General features: G+C 42.8%; 1 protein-coding gene across 1 annotated transcript in view; it reads right to left on the reverse strand.

Moving 5' to 3' along the window:
- The window catches only part of LOC122539796 (SH3 and cysteine-rich domain-containing protein 2-like), a 128,069-nt gene that overhangs the window by 64,416 nt on the left and 47,889 nt on the right, over positions 1 to 15,764 (reverse strand). The window lies entirely within an intron of this gene.

Genomic DNA, 15,764 nt, shown 5'->3' on the forward strand with positions numbered 1-15,764 from the left:
GTGAAAACAGAAAAGACAATATTTTTTAAGAGGTGGACCACTGAGAACTGGTATAAAATGGTGAGCACAAACATGCAATGCAATCAAATTCATTGTGAAAAAGGTGAGGATATTTATTTATGTTAAAACAAACCGAACAAGAAAACAGAACCAGAAATTGCTGGAAAATCTCAACAGGTCAGGCAGCATCTGTGGAGAGAAATCAGTTAGTGTTTCAGGTCCAGTGATCCTCAGAGCTCTCCACAGATGCTGCCAAACCGGTTGAGCTTTTCCAGCAATTTCTGTTTTTGTTTCTGATTTACAGCATCTTCAGTTCTTTGGGTTTTCATTTAAATTCTAGAAAATATAGTTTGCTCCCACGATTTCACGATATCGTTTGTCTATACAAACAAAGACTTTTACTCTCCAGCTTATGGTCTACAATGCATACAGCATAAGCAGTGGCAATTCAGCTCATCTTATTGATGCCTGTACTTTGAAAAAGCTATCCATTTAATCCCACACTCTGCTTTCCCCACCACTCCCCACTTAATTCAGAAAACCTTTCCCACTTTCAACTATTTATCCAATTGAAACATCAGAACAAATCTGCTTCCATCACAGCTCAATGTAAAACAAAACTCTCATCATCTGGCTGCTTTTCTACTTTTCCCCTCCAAAGAATGGGAGGTATAATTGGTAAAAATCAGCAAGAAGTCCCACCAAGTCTCTGCTCACTGTCCTAGAACAGAATTTCTCCTTGGGTTACTTCAGAACAAACCTGGTTGTTGTGGTTCTGGAGTCACATGAAGGCCAGATGTGATAAGGACAGTAGATTTCCATCCTTAAAAAGGAATGAGGTTCTTACAACAATTATCATTTTCATGGCCACCATTATCGAGACTACCTTTCAAGTTCAGATTTAGTAATTCCATCGTGGGAATATGAACTCTTGCCCCAGACATTGGTTGGCTCTTTGAATAATCAGTCAATAGACAATAGACAATAGGTGCAGGAGTAGGCCATTCTGGCCTTCGAGCCTGCACCACCATTCATTATGATCATGGCTGATCATCCTTAATCAGTATCCTGTTCCTGCCTTATCTCCATAACACTTGATTCCACTATCCTTGAGAGCTCTATCCAACTCTTAAATGAATCCAGAGACTGGGCCTCCACTGCCCTCTGGGGCAGAGTATTCCACACACACACCACTCTCTGGGTGAAGAAGCTTTTCCTCATCTCTGATTCCTGAAGAAGGGCTTATGCCCGAAACATCGATTCTCCTGTTCCCTGGATGCTGCCTGACCTGCTGCGCTTTTCCAGCAACACATTTTCAGCTTTCCTCATCTCTAGTCCAGTGACTAGTCCCACTACACCACTGTTTCCATCCAATCAATCAATGTCCTTTAGTGACTGACTTTCAACCCAATGGAAACAGTTTCTCCCTATTCACTCTCAAAACCTCCAATAGTTTGAAGTATCTGTAGATGAGCCATATGAAGAAGATGATTTCAGACTGGATTTATTTTCTGTATGGAGTTCCCAAATTTTAGATAAAAGTTTGGGGTAACGCAATTGGCCTCATAATCTGGTCGGCATGGACGAGTTAGACCGTGCTGTACATTTCTATGACTCTCTTGCCCTGGAGGAGGGAGGCAATGGATTGGAGAAGAGTCCTGGCTCCTGATAGCTTCACAGTTACCCTGGCTTGGTGTATTTGTCTGGAGAACAGGCTTCTTCCTGATGCCTCTTCCATGGGGTGGACTGCTGACACCCAGTGTTCCTCGCCTAGAAGAGGAAATTGGGCGAAATACCAAACCGAGTGGCACAGATAAAATTCCTTGAGCCGAGGGAATAACAGTGGATGATCAACAAACAGCACAGGCCACCTACTTGGACCAGGCTGACATGAAACATATCATCTGATGGCAGATGTCACAAAATGTAGGGGCTTTTTGAAGATAAATTCATGAAAGTTGTGCGACCTTACTGGTTTGAGAGGCAATGAGAATTGGGACTTCCTTGCTGGTGGCTTATTGATGGGTGGTCCCTCTGGCTACAAAGCAATTGTATTGTGTGCATGTTAAAGGGGAACTCAAATAATCTCATTCGAAACATCATATTTGAATATGGATAATGAACAAGGGAGAAGAATTGTATTTTGTTTTTATGTTTGTACATGGGATGTGAGCAAGTAAAAGGCCAATATTTGCTGTCCATCTCTAACTGCTCTTGAAAGCTTGTGGTGGTAAAGAACCACTGCAGGCCATGTAACATACAGTTAGCCAGGGAGTTCTGCTACTTTGACCCAGCTCCAGTGAAGTGATGTTAAAAAAAGTTCTAAGTTAGTGTGGCAGATGAATCGAGGAAGGTGGTATTCCCATGTGCCTTTTGCTTTAGTACTTCTAGATGGTAGAGTTGATAGGTTCTGTAAAGGGAGCCTTGGGGATTGGTGCAACGTATTGTGCTGCCACACTTCACCAGCTGGGGTGAGAGTGAATCCTACTGTGGCAAATGGTGCAATTCAAGTTAAATTTAGAAAAAAATCTGAAATTAAGCCAATCATGAAGAATCAGTTTTATTAATCCTTTAGGGAGAGGAACTGCCATCTTTACCTGTCTGATCTGCATGTGACTCCAGACCCTCAGCAATGTGGTTGGCTAATAACTGCCATCTGAAATGGCTGTAGCCAACCACTCAGATGAAGGGGCAAATCGGGAAGGACAGCAATTGTGGCCCAACCAGTGATACCCATAGTCCATGAATGAGTAAGAGAATCCAGCAACGGTAATTAATTAAATGTCAAATGAAGATGGTCACACCAAGCAATATCTTTCCCTTTGGCATATTCCATGAGCCAGCACAGACGAGAATGAAAGTGAAACATAAAATAACAACATATGCATTTATGTAGTACTTTATCATGTTGAATAGCTTCACAAAATGAATGATTATATGTGTCACACTGTTCTGCTCAGGTTTATTTTAAGCTACAAAATCTACTGTCTCACACCTGGACGCCACATAGGAGGTTCTTGTGAATTTGCAGAAATTCAGTACATAACAGCACATTCTTGCAGAGTGAGACAACTTTCTGTTTCTCTAGAGGTTAGTCCAGAATTCAACATGTCTATTTGTGACAGGTCAGGTACAGCAGGAGTACAACCCCAATTTTAACCCTAACTGACCTGCAGCAAAAAACAGGGAGTGGGGAGCATTCAAGTCAGGCATCAGTTCCACACCCAGTCTGATTTCATTCCCGTGTTGACTCCAAGGAAGAGTAAAACCAGAGCAGGTATAAATTTGTAAAGGAAGTGGGGGTGAGTCAGACCCAAACCTGGTCTAGTTCTACTTGTTGGGGTTAACCATCATTTAGGTACAGCGGTTCATGTATAAGATGGTGGTGTGGTGATGAGTTGCACACAGTTAAGCATCAAACATGGACCTGAGGGTATATGAATGAACTACCAAAGGAAGTGGTAGATGCAGGCACAGCTACAACATTTAAAAAGACACTTGGATAGGTACATGAATGTGAAAGATTTACAGGGACATGGGTCAGATACAGGTAAGTGGGATTAGTTGAGTTTTTTTCTAATTCATTGATGGGATGAGGACATCGCTAGCTATGCCAGCATTCACTGCCTATTCCTAATTGCCCAGAGGACAGTTAAGAGTTAACCACATTTGCTGCAGGTCTGGAGTCACATGCAGGCCAGATCAGGTAAGGATAATAGACAATAGACAATAGGTGCAGGAGTAGGCCATTCTGCCCTTCGAGCCTGCACCACCATTCAATATGATCATGGCTGATCATCCTTAATCAGTATCCTGTTCCTGCCTTATCTCCATAACCCTTGATTCCACTATCCTCGAGAGCTCTATCCAACTCTTTCTTAAATGAATCCAGAGACTGGGCCTCCACTGCCCTCTGGGGCAGAGCATTCCACACAGCCACCACTCTCTGGGTGAAGAAGTTTCTCCTCATCTCTGTCCTAAATGGTCTACCCTGTATTTTTAAGCTGTGTCCTCTGGTTCGGCATTCACCCATTAGCGGAAACATGTTTCCTGCCTCCAGAGTGTCCAATCCTTTAATAATCTTATGTCTCAATCAGATCCCCTCGCAGTCTTCTAAACTCAAGGGTATACAAGCCCAGTCGCTCCAGTCTTTCAGCGTAAGGTAGTCCTGCCATTCCAGGAATTGACCTCGTGAACCTACGCTGCACTCCAATCGCCAGTATGTCTTTCCTCAAATTCAGAGACCAGAACTGCACACAGTACTCCAGGTGTGGTCTCACCAGGGCCCTGTACAGCTGCAGAAGAACCTCTTCACTTCTATACTCAATCCCTCTTGTTACGAAGGCCAGCATGATATTAGCCTTCTTCACTACCTGATGTGCCTGCATGCTTATCTTCATTGACTGGTGTACAAGAACACCCAGCTCTCATTGTATTGCCCCTTTACCTAAATTGATCCCATTTAGGTAGTAATCTGCCTTCCTGTTCTTGCCACCAAAGTGGATAACCATACATTGGCAGTTTCCTTCCCTACAGGACATTAGTGAACCAGATGCGTTATTTGCAACAATTGACAATGAATTCATGATCATCATTAGATTCTTAATTTCAGATTTTTGTTGAATTCAAATTCTACCATCTGCTGTGTCCTGGGTCCCTAGAACATGGCCTAGGTCTCTTGATTAACAGTCCAGCGACAATACCGCTTGGCCATTGCCTCCCCATTGTTTGGGAAACCTGGTTGACATGGACACATTGAACCGAAGGGTAAGTTTCTGCGCTGTATGACTCTGCCTACCTGTGACTGTTCAAATGAAGCGATTAGTGTAAGGTCAGCAGAGACTTTTTAACAATTAGCTTGGATAGTGAAATTGGAAGCTGGTGACAGTAAATGGACGAAAAGCGATTCTTGTGGTACTTACTGCACCTCTAGGACAGGAGGCCTGAGTTAAACTCCTGCCTGCTCTGAACAGCTGATTAGAAAATATCTCAACGGGAAAGAACAAAAGAGGTAGAAGCACCACTTGAGTTTATTGACCACTGGGCTGTCAGAGACCTCAATCCGAAACAATGTTTTCTTTGGGCCATTCCCTTGTGTATAATTAGAGCGGATGCCTGACTGTATTGACACTGAGGAGACCAGCAAGGCCATTTCGTATCTTGTTTTATTGCTGATCTCTGGTAAAACTTAGATCCTTGACCTAATTGTCAACTTTGGCAAGTTTCATAAAGATTTCTCTCTGTCAGCATGGGTTTGATTCCCACACTAACCGAAGTTACCATGAAAGCCTGACCTTCTCAAACTCAACCCCCCCCCACCCCACCCCCACCTGAGCCATAGTGATCCTCAGGTTAAACTCCCCACCAGTCATCTCTATGACTATGGTGACTTTGCATTTAATCACTCCATGAGCCCTATTCTGACAATATTCTTCAAAATTCAATCTTTTTTTAAAATCTAGACACTATTCTTCTCTAACACCTAGCTCATTCTATCTTCTTCATCATCAGCGGCAGAAGTACGTGTCACTGCCAGGGCATCCTGGGACTCCTGGCACCAGTGCCATGTGTCAAGTCAATTGGGGTTGGTGTGGAGCGAGTCTACAACATCCCATCGTCTGAAAGGTAACCGCCCCCCCCCAACCCCACCCTCAGAAGGTGGAGAGGCAAGTTGGCAGCAGAGTTCTGGTGAATGGGATGGTACAGACAAGGATCATCCTCTTTCCTCAGGACTGACAGGGACAACATGCCATTACATCATGCCAGCCCGATCTCATTATACCATCCAGGTCAGCGCTGTCTCCATGATTTGGGGAAATTCCCAGCAATGCAGGACAATCAATGACCTTCTGTGCTCTGCCAGGGCACATGCCACCATCCTCTGTTATACACCTGCTACTGCACCCATCTCCTACCAAGGGGGCTAATCTACCATGCTCACTAATGCTTGCAACATCTTCCTTCGCCTGCTCACACCCTCCTAAATATTCAAACTAATAAAAACCGAAAGAGCAGTGGATGCTGAAAATTAAGGTCAAAAACAGAAATTGCTGGAAAAGCTCAGGTCTGGCAGCATCTGCGGAAAGAAATCATAGTTAACATTTTGGGTCACATGAAGGGTCACTGAGAGGTCACAGATAGTTAGGAAAATAATAGATGAAATCAGCAACATAATGTTCAGTAATGGCGTTAAACAAAGGCAAGCCGGTGGACATGGTCTATATACCAAGTTTACAGATGACAAAAATAAGTGGGAGGGACAGGTAGTACTGAGGAGGTGGGGAGGCTGCAGAAGGACTTGAACTGGCGAGGAGAGTGGGAAAAGAAGTGGCAGATAAAATACAATGTGGGAAAGTGTAAGGTTATGCACTTTGGTGGAAAGAATAGACGTGTACTCTATTTTCTAAACAGCGAAAGGCTTCAGAAATCTAAAGCACAAGGGATTTGGGAGTCCCAGTTCAGGATTCTCTAAAGGTTAACATGGAGGTTCAGTTGGTAATTAGGAAGGCAAATGCAACGTTAGCATTCATTTCAAAAGGGTTAGAACACAAGAGCAGAAATGTACTGCTGAGGCTGTATAAGACTCTAGTCAGACTGCATTTGGAATATTGAGAGTAGTTTTGGGCCCTGAATCAAAGGAAGAATGTACCTGGCGTTGGAGGGGGTCCAGAGAAGGTTTACATGATCCTGGCAATGATGGATTTGTTAAATGATGAACAGTTGAGGATTCTGGGAGTGTATGTGATGGACTTCAGTAGGTTGAGAGAGGATCTCAATGAAACTTACAGGATACGGAGTTGCCTAGATAGAGTGGACATGGACTTGTAGGAAAGACTAGGACTCAAGAGTGAAGGCACAACCCTTTAGAACTGGGAAGAGGAGGAACTCCTTCAGCCAGAGAGTGGTGAATCTGTGGAACTCATGGCCATAAAAGGCTGTAAAGGCCAAGTCATTGAGTGTATTTAGGATAGAGATAGGTAGGTTCTTGAGTAGTAAGGGGATCAAGGGTTACAGAGAGAAGGCAGGGGAATAGGGTTGAGAAACATATCAGCCATGATTCGACAGCAGAGAAGCTTGATGGGCCGAATAACTAATTATGGCCCTCAAAACCCAAGCCAATGGTCAATTGTTACAAGAGCATATGTTGTAAACTATAAGATTGCAGCTTTGTCTGAGAAAAAAGTATTCATCCACTATATAGGAATTTGATCAAAGCATTGGTTTAAAATAAAAATCTCAAGATAAACAAAGATGCTAAATTAAATGTTTACTGTTATGTAGACAATTGAATAAGGGCAATGATCCATGATAATAGACAATCATGAGCTGTAAAAAAAAACCACAAGAATTAATCTTGAAGCCCCTGTTCACAACATTTACCAACAAGTTGACCCAGGGTCCTCATGTTTTGAATCATCAAATGACCACAATCATTAATTCCTGAAGGGACTCTTCAAGTGAGAGATAGTTAAGTGAGTTAATTGGCTGGTAAAATCGTTAACAAAAATAGGATTTGCAGCATTAAGAATAAATTTGCTTGCAGCTGTATATTATTCATGGAAGGCAGTGGCATAGTTGTAACATTACTGATGGAACAATCCAGAACTGTTCTCACCATGACAGATGGAAAAGTTTGATTTTTTAAAAAAAATCTGCAATTAAGATTTAATTAAAAGTTTAAAAAAGTTAGTTTAATGGTGACCGTGTTGTTTGTTGTCTAGTTCACTAATGTCTCTTAGGCTCTGGCCTACATGAGACTCCAAGCGCACAGCAATGTAGTTGATTCTTAAATTGTTGTCTGTGCAATTGGGAATGAGTAATAAATACTGGCCTTCCAACTCTATTTTCATTTAATCCCTGCCCTCCCCTTCACTTTTTTGATCACACAGCCTTGCCCTTTGATGAGAAGGGCATCGTTTGTCACTGGCCACTCGGGTGTTTCCTTTCTTCCTGGTGGTGGAAATTGAATAAAGATTTATACTATTGTCTTTCACTGTGTCTCACACCTGTACACACACAACATGGGTGCTGGGGAAAATATAAGCACTACCGCCTAACTGCGGTTGGGTTAAGAAGAAAGTAAAGAATTATATAACAAGGAGATTCGAATCCCCTCAGTCTAGGGGACTGACTCTGAAGGTAAAAAAAGAAAAAGGGAGAAAAAGAAAAAAAATATTGGCCTAGCCAATGATTTCCACATCTTGTTTATGTATTAAAAAAAACTCTTCTTCATAATCATGGTTAGCTGCCCTATAAAAGACATATTTACAGTGTCCAATACTATTCAGTCTTCAAATGCCACACTAAAAATAGTGGCAGGACAGAATCATAACCATGGGTGGTCAGCTGGATAATGGGAAATTGTAAATAAAACAAAAATAATATCTTCTGTCACTCGCTTGCTGAAAGTGACTCACATGGGAAATTTCAATTGGTTAATCTGCATTCTCAAGTGTTTGTTCTTAACCCATGTACCCAGACAGAGAATGAATTTTAAAAAAACAAACATTCATGAGATGAGTGTGTCCAGCATGTACTGCCCAGAGAGCAGTTAACAGTCAATCACATTACCATGGGTCTGGAGTCAGTTGTAGGCCAGACCAGGTGAGGATTGCAAATATCGCCCCCCACCCCCCCCCCGAAGGACATTAGTGACCCAGATGGGATTCTCCCGACAATCGGTCCCCAAAACTTTACCTGGGTCTCTGGATGACCAGTCCAGCAACAATACCATGAGGAAAGATCTTTTGATCTTTTGCTTGTGGGGTTTCATGATAGACATTGGGTCGTGGTTACATTGAAAAACTGACCCCAATATTCACACTTGTGGAGATAGGGGTGAGAATAGGAAATCATCTATTTCCACCACTCAAGTTCAACATTTCTCTTTAGCTGTTCTCAAAATGAACAGAAAGAACCTTCTTCTGTCTGTTGTATGTTATTTATAGTGCACTTGGCCATCTCACATTTGTTTACAATGTCACTACATTCATAGAAATCTAACCTACCACTGATGCATGTATTTTATTGTTTTGAAATACACCTGATGGCATGAGAGACAATAGATTTCCAAATCAGTAAGGGAATCAAGGTTTATGGGGATGAAGGCAGCAAATGATCAGCAATTATCTCATTGTATGGTGGAGCACAGGCGATGGGCTGAGTGGCCTACTACTATGGTCATTATCTTTGCTGCTATCTATCAGGATGAACGTAAGTGGCAAAGACGGCCCATGCAGCTTGATGTCTGAGTTTCACTAAGGTTTAGAGACCATATCATAATACTCATTGATCCCATTGCGCCGTTTCATTAGCAAAAATGAGCTCAACCTGATACTTAAACCACTTGATGCCAATTTGATTTAACAATGAGTCAATACCCAAATGCAGAATGCTTCATTTGGAAACTGTTTAAGTATTGAGCCAGCGATGTGCAAGAGCATTCTGATAATACAGTATGGACAAACCACAGAGTCTCCCTCGGTTTCCTTCTGTGTGCATGGAACAAGTAAGTGAACACAAAGATTCACAGCGTCCATTTCCTGACCAATCTCCCAATAAACGTTTATGCAGCTTTAAATATCGTCCTGTGCATTGCCAAAAGTTGAAAACATTGAAACTGTGAAGCCATTCTGTGAAATTATAAATAGACATCTTGTAGCTGATTCTTCACGCTTAATTTAGGCTAAAAATTGCTTCGCTTTTCCGATCACATGGCTCATCACTCTCATGTTGGAATACTCACCTCTGCCGAAAGAAGGGCAGACTGGTAGTAGAAGCTATTCTTATGTGCAAAGGCCCCTTCCAGTATATTGCCGTTGAAACCTGAAAATGTCTTCCTGTACAAACTTGCATTTACATAGCACCTTTCATGCTAGCCCAAAATATTTCAGAACCAGGAAAATAGGAGTTGCCTACCCATATCGGGAGAGGCTGAACAGGCTGGGGCTGTTTTCCCTGAAGCGTTGGAGGCGGAGGAATGACCTTATAAAGGTTTATAAAATCTTGAGGGACATGGATAGGGTAAATAGACAAGGTCTTTCCCCTGGGGTGGGGGAATTCAGAACTAGAGGGCATAGGTTTAGGTTGAGAGGGGAAGAGATATAAAAGAGACCTAAGGGCCAACTTTTTCACACAGAGGGTGGTGCGTGTATGGAATGAGCTGCCAGAGGAAGTGAAGGAGGCTGGTACAATTACAGCATTTAAAAGGCATCTGGATGGGTATATGATTAGGAAGGGTTTAAGAGGGATATGGGCCAAGTGCTGGCAAATGGGACGAGATTAGATTAGGATAATCTGGTTGGCATGGAAGAGTTGGACCAAAAGATCTGTTTCCGTGCTGTACATCTCGATGACTCTGTCTGTTATTAGAAATGAGCCGGAATGGACATTAGGTACGGTTTTTTCTTTTGAGAGCAGAAGTAATTGTACCTTGAAGGGCAGCACTCCATATCAAGCACAGCTGATGAGTAATCTCTCCTGATTTGACCGACTGCCATGGGTACATGTGGATAACCTGCAAAACTTTCCAAAGTTGGGCACACTCACTCAGTCATGAATGCTCCTTTACAAAGTCAAGTCGTTCTGGGGGAGACTAGAATCTGGAATTTCTGGTTCTCAAGGTGGGCTTGGAGACTTTGCACTTTTACAATGTGATCACACCGTGTAGGGACAGTGACAGCCAATTCGTACACCATAGCCACCAATAATCACATAAATTGGCATCTGTTCTAGTGATAGCATTCATTGAATAAGTGTTGTCCAGGAAATGGTTTCCTATCAATCACAGAAAACACCTGAACTTAACTAACATGTTAAAAAATTGTTCCAATGAGATATATATCTAATATGTGAGAGTGTGTGCGCACAGATGTGCGAGAGAGACAGCGTGCGAGAGAGAATGCGAAAATTGTAAAATCAGCGAATGATTCACTGTCACATTTCAAGCCATTGCACAAACTCCAGATATCCCTCAAAACTTCCACTTCTGGGCAGTCAAGCTGTTCATGTTTCAGGTTATTAGTCCATCACACGATTAGTTAACTTCACCCAAGACTGGGACAATAGAAGTCCGAAAGGCTGCACTGACTTTGTTATTAGAGGAAATGGGTGCGGGAAGAGATATACAGGAGTGGAGAAGGGGGTAGTGGAATTTGCTGGAATCTTTGGTCCCAATTTTCACGCAACCACTGAAGGCAGACATTTCATAAATGGTCTCGTGCAGAGGTCAAAGGAAGAACAGCATTATAATCTGCTATTAAGTCCCAGTGGTTGAACTCCCAAACATTCCAGGACAAAGCAACCCGTTTGATTGACAGCTCATCCATTAAACATGCTCGCCACCATCAGTACGTGGTGCACTGCAGCAACCCACCAAGTGAGCGGCATCACCTTCCAAATCCACAAATACGTCCAACAAGAAAGACAAGGACAGCAGATGCATAGGAACACTACCATGTGTAAGTTCCCCTCCAAGCCACTCACTATCCTGACTTGGAAATGCATCAATTCACTGTCACTGGATCGCACATCTGAAGCTCCCTTCCTAATAGCGTCATCAGTCTATCCATACAAAAAGGACTTCAGTGGTTCAAGAGGGCAGCTTATCGTTTACTTCAAGAGCAATTAGGGAGCAGCAACAAAAGCTGGTGCATCCAGACATTCCCCTCCCTGTCAAAGTTATCAGATAGATATAGCCACTTGGGAGAAGAAGTATTAGAAGGTGTTAGCATGTAGACCTTCCCCAGTGAGGGAGTTGATGCTCTTCAAAAAGGAAGGCAGAGAAACAGAAGGAAGAAGAACAGCAGGGGGATTGAGTTTAAGAGCCGCAAGGTTATGCTGCAGCTCTTAGAGAGTCCTGGTTAGACCACAATTGAAATAATGTGTTCACTTCTGGTTGCCTCATTATGGAAAGGATGTGGCAGCTTTAGAGAGGATGCAGAGGCTTACCAGGATGCTGCCTGGACTGGAGGACGTGTCTTACGAGGAATTGTTGAGGGAGCTAGGGCTTTTCTCATTGGAGTGAAGGAGGATGAGAAGTGATTTGATAGAGATGTACAAGATGATGAGAGGCATAGATAGAGGAGATAACCAGAGATTTATTCCCAGGGCAGAAATGGCCATCAAGAGGGAGCATAATTTTAAGGTGATTGGAGGAAGGTTTAGGGGAGATGTCAGAGGTAGGTCTTTACGCAGAGTGTGGTGGGTGTGTGGAATGCACTGCCAGCGGTGGTAGTGGAGTCAGATACATTAGGAACATTTAAGCAACTCTTGGATAGGCACATAGAAGATAGTACAGTGAAGGGTATGTAGGTCAGTCTGATCTTAGAGTAGGATAAAAGGTCGGCACAACATCGAGGGCCAAAGGGCCTGTACTGTCCTATGTAGAAACAAAGATAGCATTGTGTAGCACTGAAGGAGAATCATCAAGCCTGTGTCAGATATTCAACAGCAGTGTCCAATCAGTGCCATACCCTTTAAATGTTACAACTCAATCTGCTTCCCGACTCCACCAAGCGGAGAATTCCAGATTACAAGAAGCTTCTGTACGAAAGAAAGTTTACATCTCCCTCCTGGGGCTCTTTTGCCAAAGATCTCCAATCGGTGTCCTGTGGTTGCTAACTCCTCTACAGCTATAAATATTCTCCCTATTTATACGTCACACAGCCCTTCATGAAATGTCACCTTTACCTTCCAGTTAAGATATTGGTCCCAATTGTTTCACAGCAGAATTTTGATACGATTGAGAAGAAAGTTCAGGCACTTAGCAATTGTGCACTGCATTCAGAGGCTATTCTTTTCAAGGTTAAGGTTAAGATGAGATAAAGAGCAAGGTTTCAAATGTCACTTTCTTGTCATAGGCATCATCCTCCAGGACCATCCATTGGGAAGTCCCATTGTACATCCATCCATAAACCTTTACAGAATTATGGACTGAGACAGAGCTAGTAATATATACAGTCACAGAGACGTATAGCACGGAAACAGACCCTTCGGTCCAACTTGTCCATGCTGACCAATATCCCAAGTTAATCTAGTCCCATTTGCCAGCATTTGGCCCATATACCTCTAAACCCTTCCTATTCATGTCCCCATCCAGATGCCTTTTAAAATGTTGCAATTGTACCATCCTCCAACCACTTCCTCTGGCAGCTCATTCCACACACGCACAACCCTCTGCATGAAGTTGTCCCTTAGGTCCCTTTTAAATCTTTCTTTCTCACCTTAAACTCAAGTTTTAGACTCCCGTACCCTGGGGAAAAAAAAAAGAGAGTTTGTCAACTCACCCTATCCATGCTCCTCATAATTTTATGAACCTCTTTAAAGGGCACCCCTCAGCCTCCGAGACTCCAGGGAAAGTAGCCCAACTCACTTGTCCTCTCCCTATATGTCAGGCCCTACAATCCCAGTGACATCATTGTAAAGCTTTTCTGCGCCCTTTCAAGCTTAACAATATCTTTCCTGTAGCAGGGAGACCAGAATTGAATGCAGCATTCCAAAAGTGTTTCCAATCTCGAAGATATTTGCTGGGGTAAACTGAGTTCATATTGTCCACTGGGACAAACATTGATAACTCTAGTACATTGTGGTATACAAACAGAAAACTGATCCAACGTAACTGTGTTTAATTCTTGAAATTAAAAGTCTAGAAAGTGGAACTTCTGCTCTTGTACCTCAAAGCTCTCATCCACTAAAAAAAATCCCCAAACGTGGAACAAGTTGGTTTTTTTTGATGGTCTCTTGTTGTGTGAGAAGGACCATTGGCTTCAGACTTCCCACATTTAAAAAGGACATTTGTGCTCATCTAGTTTTAGATGTTCAACAAATTAGAGGCAGTGGAAGGCATCGAGGGGGCTAGCAGTGAATAAGAGACTGATGGCTAAGTGAGTAGCTGGAGTCACAAAATCCTCAGGCAAACAGAAGAGATTAGATATTATGAAGAATATCCTCTCAGTCATGTTGTAGAAAGGCACACTACATGGTGGCTCACTGGTTAGCACTGCGGTCTCACAGCGCCAGGGACCCCGTTCAATTCCAGCCTCATGTGACTGTGTGGAGTTTGCACATTCTCCTCGTGTCTCTGGGTGCACCAGTTTCCTCCCACAGTCCAAAGATGTGCAGGGTAAATGAATTGGCCATGCTAAATTGTCCATAGTATTCAGGGATGTGTAGGTTAGATGCATTAGTCAGGGGTAAATGTAGAGTAATAGGAAGGGGAATGGGTCTGGGTGAGATATTCTGAGGTCAGTGTGGACTTGCTGGGCCGAAGGGATTCCATAATTCTATCAAAGACAAGAATAGACTCAACGAGCGCCTTTGAACAGGAAGCTGCCCAAGTTCTGGGGAGAGGTCAGTGCAAGTTCTCAAAGCTAACTTGTACATTAGCTAATATTCAGAGCTTTTGTAGGTTCACTCATTGTGAGCTATAGCTTTACTGCCTAATGGAGTCGAGACAGGAATTCCCCAGAGGTTTTTCTCAATTGTCCTTGCTTCTTGAAGATTAATTAAGTGGGGACAGGCTGAAACATCTCTAATAGAGGAAAAAAAAATTGGTCAGTCCATCAGGTTTGCCATGTCTTTGTATAGAATCCCAGTTAAAATCTTGGAACACACCCACCCCCGCCAGCAGCATTGTGGGTCTATCTACACAGCGCATGGACTGCAGATCAAAAAGGCAGCACACCAACACCCTCGAGGGTAACAAGGTTTGGGCAATTAATCCTGGCCAGCCAGTGATGCCCACATCCCAAGAGAGAATGGGATGATGAAACGCGAACATGTACCATAGTTCCCAGACCAATCCCCCGGCTGGAAATCTATGTCAGGTCAGCCTGAATGGACTGCAGAGAGCCACGGCTCACAAATCACATGTAACAAATGGTCTCAGAGTGATGTACACTTAGAAACCTTCACCAGGCCTTCTAGTGTTGGGAGAAAGCAAGAGAAGAAAGCATTCGGCTAATGGATACGTTCCATTCATGGTGTTTCTGGATGCTATGTGAATAATGAAAGTTAACAAGCTCATGCACTTCAAGCTTACAAAATTCTCAGAATATCTATATGCAATGGGAATAAACACTTGCAATACAACAGTTGTTTTTACGATTGCATGCAATACAGCCAGATGTGGAAGATTACAGGGAGTCTTTGAATCCTTCTGTTTTGCCCCCTCACGTTTTGATGGCACACAGACACACCTCCCAATCATCCACTTGGAGTGATGCTGAGATGAGCTATTTCACATCTCCATCATCAGCCAGGTGTGGGACAAGAGATTTTAGACAGGGACAATAATACTTACAGGGAGAAATTCAGCTCATATCTCAGGGGCCTGGCAATAATGGACGAGGCAGCAATTCAGTCAAGCAGTTCTGATTACTCAAAGTAAGTGAATAAAGCTTAAGGCATTTTAGCAGAACAGGATTTACTGCCCAGAGCCATTGTCAAATTTCCATGTTCTCATTTTCCTGTAGCTTTCAGCTGATTTTAACAGAAGAGATGAATAATGTATTAGGGTGATGGAGAGGTTCTATTAGTCAGTATAGGTGAAAGGGCAGAAGATATCAGAGGGTATTTGGCATCAGATAATAATTATCGAGTGCCACAAATAATACATGTAGTAGGAAGATCTAAAATTCATTTCTTTGTATAGCACCATTGCAAAACACAAAACTAAGGCAAATAAAAACAATATATTAGATGCAATTATACAGCTTATTGTAAGGCTTCTTATCTTAAACACATGCAGTACAGATTCAATTGCA

The sequence above is a fragment of the Chiloscyllium plagiosum genome, chromosome 33 (assembly GCF_004010195.1).
Source record: "Chiloscyllium plagiosum isolate BGI_BamShark_2017 chromosome 33, ASM401019v2, whole genome shotgun sequence".
NCBI lineage: Eukaryota > Metazoa > Chordata > Chondrichthyes > Orectolobiformes > Hemiscylliidae > Chiloscyllium > Chiloscyllium plagiosum.